Genomic DNA, 16,203 nt, shown 5'->3' on the forward strand with positions numbered 1-16,203 from the left:
AGCAGAGGCTGAGCAGCAACCATTGGCAAACACTTTGCTTGTTTCCTGTTTGATAGCACAAATTGCAGGAGACCTGCTATTGATAGCAAGATGGAGAAAAGCGGTTCTGCACTCAGCTGTGTTGTCATCAGAGTCATGTAACACAGGACACAGAGTACGTGTCACATCAGATAGTGCTAATAGGTGCCAGCTACCTTCGATCCCTCCCCCTCAGTCCATCCTTGCATGAGAGTCGGGTGGGTATACACGTGGAACAATGGCGTATTGCTGTGTGCTTCTGCCCACACAGTAGGAACCTGGTACTGACTCAGATGGTACTGGACTCTGGACACATAATGTACACTGAATATCCATCATAAATAATAATTACCACAGTAGGGGGCAGCAGCCAGCTGTGGAGGAGAAGTAGGACCAGCTGCTGGAAGAGAAGTAGGCACTGGCTGAGCATGCCGGCTGGGCACTGGGGAGGGCGAGTGGGCCGTGGCTGACAGCCAGTGGCAGCTCACTGCCAAGAGGAGGGAGATAAAAGCACAAAAGAGGTTCACCAGAGGGAGCTGCTCCTGGCCACCCCTCAGCAATCAGCAGCGGCCCTGATCCAGGAGGGAAGGCTGATGTCAAACAGGAGCATCGCCAGCCACAATGCGTATCCACACTGTTCGCGTACCACTGGAGCTGGCGAGCTGAGCATCAGTAAGCCCAGCAGGCCTGCTGCGGCGAAACAGCCCTGCTCATGCCTCTGGCTTGCAGGAGAGCTGTACCTCCTCCAGAAATGAGCACAGCCTCATCCCATTCACCTCAGCGCCTCCCCAGAGGCATCTCCAGCTGAAGCAGGGTCAATACTCTGGGAATGCAGTGGAGCTGCCCGAGAGACTGATCAATGCTTTTCTGAAGAGCCCTGATACCTGGATCTCCTTGATTGCATTAGGAGGGATGTGTCTGGGAAGCACTGAAGATCCCCAGGCAGCAGCACGTTTAGCTGTCTGAATTCCTCTGAAGATCTGACACTCGGGTCTTGGGGTCCTCAGGTGAAATGGTAAACTTCACACACTTAGTATTCTTGTGCTGCAGCTATAATTTATCATAGTTTTTAAATATTATTCTACCCACTCTGAAGTCATTTCTGAGACCAAGCCGGTTCACCAGCCTCATTTTCACAAGGTTGTTGATGGCGTGCTCTCCACACACTGGCTGCTCAGCAAAGTCAACAGCATCCCTGTGTAAGCTCCCCTACCTACCCCATATATAATGCATACCTATTTCACCAGCACAATGGAACAGTGAATTAGCTCGTGTTTTGCATAGCAATTATAACAGCGTGGCAGAATTTGGCTTGCTGAAATTTAGCTTTACTTATACTCATGTCCTATCTTCAAGCTTGCTTTTTGTGCCTGGTTATTTTTCACTGAGTTCAAATGCAAATAGATAAACCCTGTTTGCATTTCCTTCCCAAGGAGGAGTGTGTTTATTTCCAGATTCTATATGTATCTACTGAGAAAAGTCACACAGGACAAACTAAGTATTTTTTATGCTTTGTCCCTAATTGGTTAAGCACTGTGTGTGATGTGGGTGATGTTAAAGAGAAACCATTTTGCTTCCATTTCTCAACAGAGGGGTTGTGCTTTTTTTTTTTTTTTTTTTTTTTTCTGGTGAAAACAAGAAGCCTGTGTATGGCTCTCATTTTACGTAGCCCACAAAAGAAAGGAGAATTTGATAGAGGACAATCTCAGGCAAATAGAGCATGGTGTCGGGGAGAAACATCCATCATTTTTTCAGGTAATAGGCAAGCACTACTCATGTGTTAACTCAAACACAAATTCACAAAGATCCTAGATGCTATGCTGAACATATATACAGTCCAAACACAAAGAAGCAGATTCATTTCAAGCAACTTTTATCTGAACATCTGACCTTCAGAGCCAGCCTCAGCTAAGTGCTGCTGGCAAACACCAGGATTTGGAAGGAAGTGAGGGGTGTTGCACTATTTTGAAAGCTCTGTTTTGAACCAGCTGTCATGGCGAATGTCTGCTGGTACCCCGTCTTAGCATACAGCCTGTCACTGTTGAGCATAATGGTAACGAGCCAATGGTGTATATTGAGCTTTACTTTCACGTGTGTCTTTGTGGCTCAGATTTCCCCCTTTACAAAGCCATAACAGGTAAGCTTTGAATCTGCTTATGCCACATCCTAATTGATTGTATATAATTTGTGTGTCTATCTTTGAGTGCTTGAATATACATATATGCTTATTTATATGCACATATGTACATTTGGACATCAGCATTAAATGTAACTATGCATATTGTCACAGCTTATTGCTATGTTCATCACAGATTCTTAGAGTAGTAGGCTTTATTATACAATAAAACAACCATAGAAAGTTAATGCCTTCTTTAGAATAAATAAGGAACACAGGACTCATTATACCATACACATTTAATGGTTTGAACATCTCAGTGCCCACATGAGAACAAGAAATATATATTGCAATAGGAGGCATAATAATTCCAGAAAGGAACATCCATCCTTTATGCCTAGAAATATGAGATTCAGCATCATGAGATCCCAGCATTATGTCATCAGCTGCATGAGTTTCACAGCTTATCTGCCTGATTTTAGGTTACAGAAGTAAACTCCAACAAAAATGTATAACACTGCCAACTTAACAGCACATTTATGCTAATACTAGCTGAAATGTTTTCAAGAAGGTGAATAGGATCAGTGTTTCTCTATGTATGTGTGCACTTACGCATATATACGCATACATACACATGCACATATGTGTGTGCGCTACGTATATAAACTGTCTGACATCATTATTTTAAAAGGCTGATTCCAAGTACATTAAACACAAAAACAATGTTCTGTGCAGTTGACCAATTTAAAGAAGCCCCTGCTGGTGCACGGAAGAATGCGCCAGCTGATATCATTAAACATCATCAGATGAGGCTGCAGGTAGCTGAAACGTTCCTTAATGAAAATTTAAAGAGAGCAGATTAAAATGATATTCCTCCAATCCAACAGAACACAAAGGTAAAGACGTTCAATTACAGCCAAGATTTCATTTAGCACTAAAGGAGTGTTGTTTGTTGATCAGAATTTATTGCCTGAAGTGAAAAGCTAGGCTTGTGACTACATATATAATTACTTTCTACAGTGTACTCCAGTGGCACCCAAATATAGTTACTAGACAAGACAGTGTCTTCCATAATTTTAGATTGTGATGTCCACAACCAAGAGTTTGAAAATATTGAGAAGAAATACATTTTGCTCTCTGCCATTGTATTTCCTAGTGCTATAAAAACAAATATAATTAATCTATAGTGACCTATATTTGGTTTTTCAATCACTAGGCTAAGTGTTCTAATGTTTTTTGTTGTTGTTGATCAGTAAAACAGGTGGTACCAAGGAAATGATTTGAACAGGATGCTCTGCCTGCTTGTCTCCTCAGAATGCCAGTGACTTTCCCTTGAGCGCATCAGGAGTGGTTTTCAGTGAGAAGATATTGAGAGTGCTCAAGTCTGTGCCAGACCTGCTGTTAGATAAATGCACCACATCTTTAAAACTTATAGCTAAAAAAGATACTGGCAGACAGGAGTGGGACAAGAGGAGATGAGAAAATAACCAGGAGACTGAAAAGACTGATTTATCAGAAAAGATTAAATAATCTAAATAGGTATGAACTGACTTAATGTTAACTAAATGGAACATCACATTTGTCTAAAGACACTGGAGAAAAATAGCATTGTAGAAAGGAAATAAGGAGGTTTGCAAAGGAATGTAACTGGGAGAAATATGATGATGTTAAGAAAGGAAAAAAAACTTTTAACAGGATATACTAGGCAGCACAATCTCTCCTTAAGTACATGATATTACTTAGGACATTTGATCCAGGCATCCAAAGCAACAAAAAATACGCCATAGGAGACAATCTCAATGTGTCAGCAAGCTCTACTGGATGACCTAAAAGGTACATTACTAATTTGTGCGCATCTGTTATCTGTGATTTTCCTTGCTTGTATGGCCAACTCATTGCAACTTGTGTGTATTTGGTTTCTCTGGGCCCAGTCCAACTCTTGCTGTAGTCAGCAGAAGTTTCCAACAGGAGCAATAAGACCTCAGTGTTTCTTCCATGTCTTTGCTGTTTAAAAAAACACACAAAAAAAAAAGAAAAAAGAAAAAAGAAAAAAACACTCTGCAAGAATTATGAATTTATATAAAAAGCACAAACAACTAAACTAGATTGGTCCTTTAGTTTATCCTGAGTATTTAAAACTGTGTTTATCCATTTAACCTTAGAAATATTCAGAAAAATATGTGTTTTCTTTCATTGCTAGGGAAGAAACTTACAGTTCATCTAAAACCAACCTCTGATGAAAAACTGCTTTGGTCATAGAAGAATTGGGATGATTTTCTATATTAAACCAAAAAAGATATTACACAGAAAGGGCCGAACTCTTTCTACTGTTAAAGCAGTAATGCAGATAATGAAAGAAGCTGACAATGAGTTCTGAAATCGAGGCTGTAGTTTTCAAATATTTTTACCCAGTATCTGAATGCATACAACCCTATGACGCTTCAATTCCAGCTCACTTGCAGGTAAGGAATAACTGTTTTGCAGCAACTCAGTGCTGGCCCCTCGAGAGGCACAAATTTCTGTGTAAGTGGGGCTGAACGTTCAGGGGTCAGAGTTGTGTTTCGGTGTTGTCCATACATCCAGAAGCTTGTATTGTAAATCTTAAGAGCAGCGTTTTTGAAAATACTAAACAGACATTTTGGTAGCCAGTATTGAGCCTGTGGCTATACTGCTTCAGGCTGTGATCTTGTCAGCTTTTAAAAGATAAGTAGGGTCAGGCAGGGTCAGCATTTGGATTCGTAAGTCTAAGGCAAGTCAGTAGCTGCAGGAAGTGTCTTAGGCAATAGAATGGATGTAACTGATTTCCTTGAGCCTTTTCTCGTACTCCCATGAAGGCATCACACCCAGCTGTGACATGAAAGCAAGATTCTCACCCTCTGCAGTCATCAAGCACCTAATTTTCAGAGGAGTCTTTCCCTGACCTGCTGTGGAAGTATGTGGTAAGGTAAACAGGAGGTCACGGCATTTGGGTACCGCTTGCACACATGCATGGCACAGGCTGGATGGCATGTCAGTGCGTGGCCCCAGCTCACTGCACCAGGAAGGGGGTACAGAATAATCATATTTCTGACATCTTTGGGGATGCTAGCAGCTCCAAACTAAGTCTTTGGCTGTGTTTATAATACAAAAGCAAAGTCTTTTTGCCAAGACTTTGTCCACCAACTTTCAGGTTTGTGCATTTCTACAGAAAGTACAGAAGGGCTGATAATGAAATCCTTGTCCAATGGTCTACATTGCCAAGAATTTTAAATTGTAAGTTAACCAATTTCTCCTCTAAAGTTCAAACAATAAATAAAATTCTATGTGAAAAATGGAGCCTTTTATTCCTTTGTCAAAATCTGATCAGAGTAAACTACAGATGTTAAAAGGCACTATAGTTCAAAGAATTAAAAAGAATCTTAAGGGGTTTGTATGAAGAAAAGAGTTTTAGAGAATAATATGGAAAATATTATAATGCCATTATATAAATCAGTGGCACATCCTCACTTTGAATACTGTCTTCAAATTTGGTCACCTCATCCCTGTAAAAAAGAAAGTAGAAATAGAACAAGTCCAGAGAATGGCAATAAAAAATGATAGAAGTCAAAAGGATGGGGAATTTCCTTGAGAAGAGAGAAAGAGCACAAACCGCAGCCTATCTCTCAAGGCAGATTGACCCTCATGGGACTGCAAATCTTACGTGAACCCTTTCCATAAACTTGGATAACCACTGTTGCCTGAGTTAATGTAGTTGTCCTTGGCCCCTAGGCAAAAGATTAGGGGACTGTGCATGCAGCAGACGTTGTACTTTCCCCAGTGTACCCTGCTCTCTTAAAGGGAGGACTTTAACACCATGAGCTTCTGGAAGCCAAACTGACCTATGGGCAGTGCACACAGAGCTGCATATTAGCACCACGTTTTTCTTTTTGGTGACTATATACCAGACTTATTTCTTGGTCTTGGCTTCAGGGACTTTGTTTTTCCATACCTTTATTTCCTTCAAACTTTGGATTGATTTTTCAGAAATGTATAGGTGATTGAGAAGTATGAATCCACGGACTTGTCTGACATTCGTTTTGGTGAAATCATTCAGCTCTTTTGAAAATGTGCCATTCGTCTGCTCAAACAGTCTCAGTCCTGAAGCAATTGCACAGTCTCCCTCACTTTGTGCAGTGAGATCCCCAGGCTTCGTCAGAGCTCTCCTTAAGCATGACTATAATATAAATAACATTTTGTCCTCATGATCCTCCAACCTAATTAGCAGCAAAGGAATAAAAACCCTTTCCTATCCTGCAAGGTGAAACGAAGAGGGATCGAATTTCAAACGGCTAAGAGGTATTGCTTTTCCAAACAATGTACAGTTAATTAATGGAACTTGCTGCTGCACAGATAGTACTCGGTGAAACAGTATCATATTTGTAAATGAGGAGGCATTTTTAGACATAAAAGCAAATCTACATACCAAGTTCAGATTGGGTTAAGTTCAGTAGCATATATTATGCAGAAGATCAGACTGGATGATAACAATGGTTGTTCCCGGCCTTGAAAAAATCTGTGAGAATTTTACTAGCAAGTATTATGTAATAGTGTCAGTAGTTCTTGGTAAAAGCTAGTCAATACATGGAGTCAGAAAGGCATCATCTTCCATGATATACTGTTATACCCTCAAATAAATACCCGGGAAGGAGGGGGGAGTTCCCTTTCATATTATCTGATACTGGCTTCTGGCTAAGACAAGGTGTGTTTTGGTTGACCAATGCCAGTGACTGCTCAGAAGGAGCCAGGAGGAAGATTCTTTACTCTTGAAGCAACTGCAGAACACCACTGAACATTTATGTCTAAGAAATGAGATGCTGTCTGATCTACTTACAGATAATCAAGATGGGTGAGGGATCCTAACTGGGCCTTCTGAGGTCCAGGGAAGGTTAGGAGGTTTTTAAACTTGTAGCTGTTAACCTGTTTTATTAGAGCTGTGCAAAACTTTTTCCCATAGCCCAGCATGGAGCGAGTAGCCATATTTGCTGTAGTATGGTATGTCTTATAGCCCTGTCTGCAGATAAGGAAAAAGCAGACAAATAAATTCTTGGGAAAACAGGTTAGAAGGAAGGCAAGAAAACCAAAGGCTCAATGTCTGCAACTAGACTTATCTTTTGATCTGCAACAGTATGTCATGGAGTCCCAGTCCCCCACCACCCAGATTAGCATCCCTTCAGACTGTTCCCAGCCTCTGTAGAAACCCTCACCCACTTCACCCACTCACAGGAACCTATAAGTATACAAGGTCCATCCTCATCTGGCCATGGCCATGTTGTAGAGCTGAGCCTTAAGGCAGAACAATATTCCCCATGGGTATCTGTAGTCTGTGGTGCCTTTGCTTCTCTGTTCTACTCCAGATATATCCTCAGATGGAGACAGAGGTCAGGAGATGTCTCACTGGTCCTTCTGAGAAACATTCCTCTATTCTGGTATCTGGTTTATCTCTGAACTGTCAAAAAGGTGATAGAGACTTCATTCACAACAGAGCACTGTAAGAATAGAGGCCCTCTTCTCCATGTTTACACTCACCTGCAACTTCAGCAATCTAACAGGCACCACAAGAAATCAGGGAGGATATCTTCTAGGGAATAGCTGTGCTGGAGCCATTTGAGTCACAAAAAGCGTTTCAGCTTTGTGGGCTGAAAAAGTTATCTGCCAGGGGAAAAAAAAAGAAGAATCACATCAAAAGGGAGCAAAACAGATCCTTCAACTAGGAGATTTACACTATGCATTCACATAAAGACACAGAAAGTAAGCACAAAATCCCAGTGCCATTGTGATTCCAGTATGTTTGCAATGACAAGTTTAGATCTTAAATTTCTTCTTTTGGGGGCAGAAAGTACCATGGAAAAAAAAAAAAAAAAAAAAAAAAAAAAAAAAAGTATGTTATTCACAAAAAGGATTGTCCTGTATACTCGTAAACCTCTGCAATTTATTCTGTAACAGCTTTTTACTTCAAAGAAATCACTAGCTAATGACATCTGAAACTTAAAAAAATCCACTTATTCACAACCCTATCCCTCAGGGAATTCCCGTGTGTTATCAGAAATTTTTCCAAAGATCATTAACAGATATTACAAACCAATTGAAACTGAGTATTTTCTTTGCAAATTACTTTTAACTTCACAGCTATTGAGGAAAGACGTTGAGTGATTTAATTTACTTAATCTGTCTACAGATTGCAGCTATGTGCATATTGTGTGATTGCATTTCCAACAAAAAGCATATATAACTATCCCTAATAGAGATATTTTTCTAAATTATCGTACAAGATCACTAAGATCGCTGAAGATATTAATGTTTACTTTTTCATTTAGAAAATTGCACTCAAGAAAGAAATGGGCACCTTTATTCTGTTGTTATCTTTGAAATAATAACACACCATAATACTTATTTTACCTGCTATTTTAATTAAAACTCCAATAATCACTACATCTGCGTATCCTTAGAGGATATGTACTACTGATTTTTCTGAAAAATCACTGTATTTTCATTAGCCTGCAAAGCCAATATTTTTGAAACGCCTTACACAGCAATGAGCATACCGAACACAATTCTCTATCTTGTGCCAATCCAAAAGAGGTAAGTGTAGAACAAGCTCAGTCAGCACACGGAGGGATGGAAAATGTATCCTATTCTCCACCTTGTTGCTTTAAACTCCTCCCAGAGAACCACATGCACATGAGTACCACTACTGCAGGAAGTATAGAAAATATCTTCCCCCTTGAATACTCAGAGCTTCCTGACCAGAGTTCCTGCTCTCTTTGCAGATAAGAGATAAGGGCTTGAAATCCCCAAAGCTCAGGCGGGCATTGAAGATATTTACTTTGAAGCAAAGTGAAGACAGCTGCTGTGTGTTATGTGCTGCCCAGTCCTCCTTGTGTGTTACACATGCTTTGCCAGGATGCTTTTTGAAGAGGTTTTGCTGAAGTTCAGCCCAGTTAAGCTGGTGACTGCCTGGCCAACAAGCACAAGCATGAGAAAGATGTTAGATGTCTTGGGATCTTTATTAGCAAAAATACAGGTGATGAACTTTGCAGATGTGTGGACTGGAATTCTTAGTCTTGATATCTATATCCCACCCCAGCCTCAGTCAATCTCATTTTGTGGCTTTGGACCCAGAAGTGTCGATTCAGAGAAGGACCCAGATGTGTCTTGGCAAAAGAGGTAAGGAGGGTAGGAAAAACCAAAGGCTCAGTGTCTACAGACTAGATTTATCTTTTGTTATCTTTTGAAAATGGTGGAAAGAGTTTGCAGAAGTGCTGATGGATATTTTGCAGGTGACAAACTACTGCACATTACTAAAATATTCTGCATCTTCCCATTGTCTAGGTCAGCCTTGTGACTTCTATGTTCCTGCTACTTCTCAACTCCCACTCTCCTGTTCGGGAGACTCTCCTGTTCAGTCAGCAAAAATGTCTTAGACTGAGAAGATGTTCTCAAGTGCATTAAAAAGCATGAGGTCTGTGAACTTAGACCAGTTTCTAAAGAGTATCAGTAGCTGATGAAGGCTGAGGATATTACTCCCTGAGCAATGCAAAGACCAGGTTTGTTCTGTGGCCTTTGGGTACCTGTATTTTAAGCAGCATCTCCCTCACCCTTCTGTCACGCATGTGCAGCCAGTGCTAGTATTAGCTCAGATGGTGCACACATACCCTCAGAAAACCAGAGTCAGTAGTTTCACTTAAAGCCAGCAGAGCAGTCTCATGCACATCAAGCTCAGGGTGACTCATTCCAGCACTACACCTCCTTCTTTTTCCCCCCTCCCTGATTTTTAGTAGCTGCCTTGCATTGCTTGGGCTCTAATATGACTGGCTGTGCCGAGCTGTGGGGGTCCTTCTCACTAAAGCTGATGACATGGCAATGCCATACAGCAGTAGAAGCCACCAAGGTGCCTATAGGGAGGACCTGGAGCTCCCATCTGCCTGCACCGTGCATGCTGTTGGCCTGCTGTCACTCAACCCAGGGCATCTCCGTGGAGTCTGATAACACATCTGCTAATTAATGCCAGTTGTGATCCTTGGTCAGATCCTCAACTGGGATAAATTGACACGGCTTCATTTAAGCCTGAGACAATTAGCAGCAGCTTAGAGCTGACCCGGTGGTTTTCTTTATAATGTGCATATACATCTTGTTGGAAGTGAATAAAACCCACCAACTAATTGCACATAAACCACCAAACAATCAGAAAATGAAATGATTGTCAGTAACTCCCAGCTCGAGCCAAATTACAGTGGTGACAAAGAAGTGATAGCCTCAGATCTGTTAACAACCCTCTGAGCTATCCAATCCCCTTATAATAATAACAATTAATAATAATAGACATGCTGCTGGATACATTCACCTTTCTGTAAGGAAAGCCTAATGAGTATCTCTTAAAAAAAAAAAGGGGGGACTCGGGAAGTTCAAAAGTGATTCTATTAACTTGTAAGCATAGCATTTTACCTTTGAACAATTGAACTGATCAAATTTATTCTGAAATTCTTTTTGAATGAAAAGGAACAGACAAGGAACTTTCTCAAGATTCTGTTTCAGCCATTTGTCAAAGTTTCATTTCGATCAATACTTCCGCCCTGTTAGGCCATATCACCCATCCTCTCAACCGTAGTAAGCAGAGCAGCAGTAGGTATAAATCTTAACTAGAGGCAAGGAAAGCACTCCCTGAAATAAAGTAAAAGTTTGATAGGTTGTGTCAAAAGGAACTGCTGTTATTATTATAATTTATTATTTGTTAAGCACTGACAATGTGCTCAGTTCTGCTGATTAAGTTCTTCTGAGCAAGTTCTACTGATTAGCTTCTGAGGACAACACACTGTACTACAAAGAAGATATCTGACAGCTATCAAGACTTTTGCTTTCAAGGCTCACTTAGCAAAACAATTACACGCCAGTTATGCAAGTTTCATAGAAAAAAAAAGAGAGAAAATGCATAAACTGAGTAAATATCATGACTTTTGTGTTCACTAATATTCCTACTCTAGATCTCTCACTTCAGTAGCATCTGACAACCTCAAAGTTATGCTGAGATTTGAGTAAGATCTAAAGCCTCACCCCTGCTTATATTCAATTTTAAACATCATGCTACATTAAAGGCAAGCATATAGGTTGTATTGTTAGGCTCTGTCTGCATTTGGCAGTTGCTCCCCTTAGGGAGGCAGAGATGGGCTAAATGGGGCCAGTCCAAGATAGACAAAACTTGAGCAGATTCAAACTGTTGCACACCTTTCCTTCTCACCACAAAGCAGATCGAGGTCAGGTGGTGCTATGCCAATGGGTAGCGATCTGACCTGAGAAATACTTTTGGGAGTGCAGGTCCTAAAAGGGAACATACTTCCCATCCCACTTGGTCATTCTTCCAGCCAACCCATATTTAAGTCTCTCCATTCTGAGATGTAAGGCACATTTTTGCAGGGTACCTAGGAGTCGGGAAGATGCCTTTGGGCTGGGCTAGAGCCACAGCAGCAGTGTTATTCCTGAGCACCCAGGTGAGCTTGGTCTCTCTTTAGCAGGTAAAGGAGTCACAAAGAATTTCTTCCTCCCTCTTACTCCTCTCACTGGTATACAGCATACTGGCAGGGTAGAAGATTCCCAAGAAGTAGGCACTGCATGGAAAAACTATGTGCATGAGTACATGGGTGCAGGCAGGGAACAGTGCTCTGACGAGAGCTGGCCAAATTTGTGTGTCAGGAGGGTACCAAGCAGACACTATGCCTTGCCCCGGCCAGGTAACACCTCAGCATTCTGACAGCAGCTCTGCCAGGACTCCAGCTGTGAGGATGTTCTTAGAAGAAAAACTCTCTTTTGTCTGCAGCTATCCTCTAGCTTGCACACTTCCCTAAATCCCGCCAGCATGCTTTTTTTTCATAGCCGACAGAGGGAAGTGAGTTCTTATATAAATCCTTTGTGTGAAGATCAAACTGCGTGCATGTAGAACTATGGGTTTTTTTAGGGGCAAATCTGCCCTAAAATAATCATTCCATGTTATCCCCGTGGAGTGCCTGCTCTGCCTGTTAAAACGCATCCGAGGCCACCCTCAAGACCTGAATCAACACTCTCAGGCAGCAGCCAGCTCAGCTGAAGTCCCCGTGCTTGCAGGGAGGGCAGAGCGTGGGCAGCCTGGGGCACGAGCGAGGTCAGGGGCAGCGCAGCTGGAGGGGGTCGTAATCTGAGTTGCTCCTTGCAGACAATGTCAGCCATTGTACGGAGCAAGAGAAACTCGGGGAGCAATGCAGGAGCCCGGCTGGGGCACACGGAAAAGGTGCCTTTGCCCAGCTGGCTGGAACTCTTCCTGCATCCAGTATGGAATGGTATGGAAAGAGCCTGTATTTTCAGTGAAATCTGTAAGTTAATTTTCGTTTATTAATAGACCAAGGAGTAGAAGATTTGGTTGAGAAAACAGAGCCTCTCCCTTACAAACTCAGATACATTTGTCATGGAGAGAGGAGAATTGGCAAAAAATGAGTGACTGATTACAGTACTATTGAGATATTCTTTAGAAAATGACAAGTAAAGAAGAAAGCCCCCAAATGGCAATAGCACAGCAGTTTTAGGATTGAGTTCAGTGCGGCTTGGTGTTTGGCTATTAAGCAATTCAATTACCAGAAAATGCCCAAGCATTAGACATAGCAAAGCCTGTGATACCAAAGCATAACACATCTCATATACTTAGAAAATCTCTCCTTCCTTCTATTGCTGTCTCTTTTCCTTCCTCCTTTGCTCCCGGTTTGCTTGAATACAATACAATCAGGGCTTTTATAGCCAGTTCTACCTTTCCCAGAAGGTGCCTCTCTTAAAAAGAAGCACAGATTTTCTCTGAGGACCATAAAAATGGACTCACACTTCAGTGCCATCATCTAAAAGATGGATGAACCAATTCCGTTCAAATAAAAACATTCTACCTGTGCCCATCCTCCAGCAAAATTTCAGCCAAAGGTGGAACTAAACCCAAATCTAGCCATTATTAAAGCGGAGAAAAATCAGATTCCTTTTATTCCCCTATTCATTTTCTGCCATAGTGATTTTCTGAATTTCTGACAAGACCATGACTGAGAGCTAAAGGGCCGAAAGGGGCTGGATGTGCCGTATCACTGGTGCAAGTGGAAGCAGGAAATACTAAACATCTTGCATGGAAGCCTGTTCTCATCAGGTTTATAGCCCAGCTTTTTCCATCAAAAGCAGCGAGGATGGTACAGACAGGGTGCAGAAATGCATCCAAGCATATGGGAGTAGATTTACACTAATCCTTCTTTTGAGCTTCATCCAGCACTAAATCAGAGCCACACCATAAAGAGAAACAATACAATAACTTGTGGGGAGGAAAAAAACCAACATGGCTCCTCTCTATGAGAATGGGGAAAACTAAGCAACATCACTCACTTTTCTCCTTAGAAACTGTTGGAGGAATGTAATAATGTATAGTGTTGTAGAGACTGGAGAAGAACAAAAGTCAGGTATCACCTTAGCACAGCTGCCCAGAGGCAGCATGCAGCCCAGTGCAGGACAGCAGCACAGAGGGGCTAGCCTTGAAAGAAAGCAGGATAACAGCCAGCTGTGTGCCACAGTCATGTGAGCAACAAAACTCACCTGGGAGGCTGCGAAAATGTCTTTTTGCAGGGCTAGGCTTTGCTGTGGCTGTCCAGCTACTCATGCCATCCTGCCCCCAAGGCACCCCCTGGAAAGCACTGCTGTTGAACTTAGGGTGAAAGGTGTTGTGGCCTTGTTCCCCCAGCAAGAGCACAGGGCAGCCTGTGTGGAGCAGGAAAATGGCTCTCCTTAACTCATGGCAGTACAAGAGGGCCCTATGGCTGCAACGAGTTCTCACAGATGTGCTGTGTATGAGCAAGCAGAGCAGGCTCACACAAGGCACACCAAAGGTTTCCCAGGCTCATCCTCATCACATTAATCTCCCAGGCATGATCCCTGGCTTCACCTACTGAAAGCAAAAGGGAAAGAGCTGTTGCTATAAGACACACACTGAATGCTCTAACAGCAGTAACACATACTGGTCGGGACCCTAGCCCTTGATCACTACTTCCCTGTGTCCAAAGCAAAAAAACAGTTTTCTAACACTTGGAGTCATGCTCCACAGCATCAAAACAATGCTGTCTGGCTCTCAAACCAGGGACATAAAGAAATAATTTCAACAGAGAGCTTGCTGCAAGAGAGCTAATGGGCTCAGGAGATTAAAAAGACATGTCAAAATGAGGTGGGTTGTTAAGGGTAGTAGTTGGGAGAGGGTTTGGCTAACTCGGATGGGAAATAATGCATGCAGCACCACACGCATACACACTCATACACAAACAGCACAGGCCTACAACTCAGGCAAAGCAGCCTATTGTTTACACAGATAAAAATCTTCAAATTGGAGTTTTCTTAATCATGTATACTGCCTTTTCCTGATTAAAACTGGAAGAAATTGTACTTATGTCTTTGCTTATAGAAAGAAATCAATACATGGATCCACACAAAATTCCCTAAAAACTCCAGGTCTTAAAATTACTGACCAGTTTTGGCTGGTGCCAATCATCAAAGCTAAGCTGACTCCCAGAGGGTAGACCATCTTTACCCCAGCTTAAGATCTGCCACATGAGCTGTTTCCTTAAAACAACTCATGTTTTCTTTTTCTCAAAATATGAATCTGGTTTAAGGTGATTTTTCCTCTCCCAGCATATGGAGCTGAACGATTATGACGATTTACGTTTACTTTAAATCACAGCCTATTGAAAGGAAAAATAAATGCTAATATGTTGATATGGTTTACTTCTGAATGAATTATTGATATGAATGAGTAGTTGCAGCTATCATAATTACTGTTTATTAAATAAATATATTTTGAATTAGAGACCCTTGATTAAGAAATCACATTTTTGTCTGAAAATTGTTTCCCTGCTGTTATTATAAGCAGTACCTCACATTATTCTAAATAAATTTTAAAAAACAGTGAAATGATTCAATTTTTTATCTTATCCTTTGCTCTGTGAACTTGGCAGCGCTTTGTGCATATTCCCTTTCACTGCTTTTCTCCTCTAATCAGTTAAGTGAGGCTCTTTCCCCTCTGTTGTTTGTGTGGATCTGTCACATAGCACCTAGAGACACAAAAAACATTTTAAACAGGAAAACGTGAAACAGAAAAACTAAAGTATTGAGGATCAGATACCTGAAACTCCTCTCAACACTCTCTTTAAAGCTGAGCACGTTTCATATTAACAGTGTCTCTTTAACATAAATAATGATCTAATGAAATAAATATGAAATTGAAAGAATCATAAAAAGAATTTTACATTTAAGAATGCCATCTGTGTAACACTTAGCCTAACAATGAAATCGTTTCAGCGCCAGAACAGCTCACTCTGCTTCCAGCACAAGTTATAGAGCGGTGCAATGGTTCTGATGAATGGCACAAAATCAAAGTTCAGCTGAAGAACAGCACCGGGGTTTAAATCCACATTAGCCCATGGATATCACACGGGACTTTTGAAGTAAGCCCTGCTAATATTCCCACCTCAAGTCATCAGTAATTTTGCATGCAGTTGCCAATGTTCAACAAAAGAACATTTAGATATCAGAGTAGATTTTGCAGGTCAATATATTGCTACAACTACTGCACTAATTCTCTGCTTTTTCACAGCGTCAAATCATTTGGGAACTCAGGACCAGTTGGGTTTGGCTGAGGAGCCCAGTCCTCAGAGGTGAGACCACGTGTAAACACACTGGTAGCATGGAAAGGTCTACCTATAAAGCACTTACAACAGCCCCAAACTTGAGCGCGGCTTTTAGGACCAGCGCCCTAATTCGTGGGACTGCGGATGGTGATGCAGTCAGAGACTGTGTTCCTAACTCCTGGGAAGCAAAGCTCTGGTCTCACACACGGCAGCGCAGCAGAGGCCCGCCAAGCACAATGGAGATTGTTTGTTTACACCAGCTGAAGAGAAGGGAACATATTTGTTTTGAGTGAGCTGTGTTAGAATACATATTGTTTTATATGCCCGGGCCTCATTACGCAGTGCTTGTCTTCAACATGGATCAGATCCTAAAGCTGCTCCACATACTGAAAT

The 16,203-nt window shown here is 41.6% G+C and overlaps 1 long non-coding RNA gene across 3 annotated transcripts in view; it reads right to left on the bottom strand.

Moving 5' to 3' along the window:
- Nucleotides 1-212: 212 nt before the first annotated feature.
- The window catches only part of LOC125701710 (uncharacterized), a 39,053-nt gene continuing 23,062 nt past the window's right edge, over nt 213-16,203 (bottom strand). For 2 of the 3 annotated variants that reach the window (XR_007380335.1, XR_007380337.1), the window contains exon 3: nt 213-7,801. This is a non-coding gene — a long non-coding RNA (uncharacterized LOC125701710). The remainder of the gene's footprint in view (nt 7,802-16,203) is intronic. The other variant, XR_007380336.1, reaches the window with a different exon arrangement.

This window comes from Lagopus muta, chromosome 1 (genome assembly GCF_023343835.1).
Source record: "Lagopus muta isolate bLagMut1 chromosome 1, bLagMut1 primary, whole genome shotgun sequence".
Taxonomy (NCBI): domain Eukaryota; kingdom Metazoa; phylum Chordata; class Aves; order Galliformes; family Phasianidae; genus Lagopus; species Lagopus muta.